This window comes from Asparagus officinalis, chromosome 10 (assembly GCF_001876935.1).
Source record: "Asparagus officinalis chromosome 10, Aspof.V1, whole genome shotgun sequence".
Lineage (NCBI taxonomy): Eukaryota > Viridiplantae > Streptophyta > Magnoliopsida > Asparagales > Asparagaceae > Asparagus > Asparagus officinalis.
Window position 1 is genome coordinate 64,113,077 of NC_033803.1, and position 2,544 is coordinate 64,115,620.

Below are 2,544 nucleotides of genomic sequence, written 5' to 3' on the forward strand. Positions count from 1 at the left end.
TCTTCACAGGGATTCTGCTCTGCTTATTGGATGATATGCCTTCAGATGTGCCCGTATGTTCTTTCCAGCGTGATACATGACACGTCGGACATTCCTCTAGACCTTCATTATCCTTATTGTACAAGATGCAGTCATTAGGACAGGCGTCTATCTTCTTGTAATCAAGCCCCAGCGTATCAACAATCTTGTGAGCTTCATAATAAGTTGTGGGGATGCTCTTCTCGCCGCCTGGAATAACTTTCCTGAGCAAGTCTAATAACATCTCGAAATGTGTAACAGCTATCCCACTGAGTGTTTGGATATGAAGAAGCCTCAGCATAAAAGAAAGCCTTGTGAACTCGGTGCACCCCTCGTATAACGGTGACTCGTTTTCTTCAAAAAGTCTCATCAATCGGGCTACATCTTGAAACATATCAGTAGTGTTAACATCACTCAAAGACGGCACGGTAAGAATATCTTCCAACATATCAGTTGTGTCAATTGTCGGATTGTCGACATCAGTAAACTCTTCCTCTAATTGCATCACCGGGACGCCTTCACCGTGATGACTCCAAAATACATAAGAGCTATCAAATCCAAACTTACGTCACTCCTAGTGAACATTTTATCATTCCTACAATTCTTGCAAGGACAAAAAATCAACCCGCTGGGTGACCGTAGAGGGTTGGTGTCAGAGTAGGCTAAGAAAGCTTCTATCCCATCCTTATATCGAGTGTCTAGATGCCTTCGATCACGTGGTATGCCCATGAATGATTTGTCAGGAATTGTCCGCATCTAGAATATAAAAATTAATAGAAGTGAGCATATCTCAACATATATCATTTTAAGTTATAGGACAAGTGTGTGTGACCGGCTATCAGAGGAAGGCTTCTATCCCATTAGGTATGTAAACGTAGCGTGTATATATATTTATGTGTATTCAAGTGTACTTTTATTTCGTCAAAATTTTAGCAGCACCTACCCGCTGTTCTCCGAGTACACTATAGTACACGGAGAACAACGAGTAAGCGCCGCCAAAACTCTGACGAAAAGAAAGTACACAAGAACACACGTAAATACATATGCACGTCATGTTTACATACCTAACCCGTCCACACTGGACAGATCCAATAAATATTTATATATAAGCCCTCTGTCACATACGAGTACGAAAAGGTTGTCGGACCGAACACGATGGTATCGTATCCGCCAACAATCATGTACGCGTATGTGACAAGTAAATAAAGAGATTATATATAGTATTTATTAGACGGGGTATTCTATGGCTCGAAAATATGAGTGTACAGTGTGTGCAATTTCTATGTAATTAGCGATATAATAGTTACGATAACCGCTCACAATCACCTCACCCTCATTGTAACCATCACCCTCACCTAACCCTCACCCTAACCCTCACCATCATCTTCACCCTCCCCTAACCCTAAACCTAACATTAACCCTCAAACTCACCCCCACCCCCACCCTCACCCTCAACCCCACCCTAACCCTCACCCTCAGCATCACCCCCACCCCACCCTCACCCCTACACTAACCCTAACCCTAACCCTCACCATCACCTTCACCCTCCCCTAACCCTAAACCTAACCTTAACCTTCAAACTCACCCCCACCCTCATCCTCACCCCCACCCTCACCCCCACCCCCACCCTAACCCTCACCCTCAGCATCACCCCTACACTAACCCTAACCCTAACCCTCAGCATCATCCCCACCCCCACCCTAACCCTCACCCTCAGCATCACCCCCACCCCACCCTCACCCCTACACTAACCCTAACCCTAACCCTCAACCTCACCATCACCCCCACACTCACCCTCACATAACCCTAACCCTCACCCTCACCTTCACCCCCTAACCCTAACCTTAACCCTCACCCTCATCTAACCCTAACCCTAACCCTCAACCTCAACCCCTACCCTCACCCCCACCCTAACCCTCACCCTCAACATCACCCCCACCCCTACCCTCACCCCTACACTAACCCTAACCCTTAACCTCACCCTCAACATCACCTCTACCCGCACCCTCACCTAACCATAACCTTAACCCTCACCCTCACCTTCACCCTCCCCTAACCGTAGCCTTAACCCTCAAACTCACCCTCACCCCTCACCCTCACCCCCACCCTAACCCTAATCTTAACCCTCGCCTAACCCTAACCCTAACCCTAACCCTAACCCTCAACCTCACCCTTACCATCACCCGCACTCACCTAACTCTAACCCTAACCCTAATCCAAACCCAAACCCTAACCCTAACACCATCACTCTCACCCTCACCTAACCCTAACCCTAATACCCTAACCCTCACCCTCACCCTCACCCTCACCCACACCCACACCCACACCCTAACCCTCGCCTAACCCTAACCCGTACTAAATTTAATTTTTTTTATATTATAATTTTATTAATATGAACATTTTTTATTAGGGTTTTGATTTTTTCCATAATTTTTTTTTTGCAAAAATTAAACTATAATTACAAAAATTAAACACAAATTACAAAAATTCCTCAATCTCTTTTTCTCTCTCCCTAAAATTCTCTCT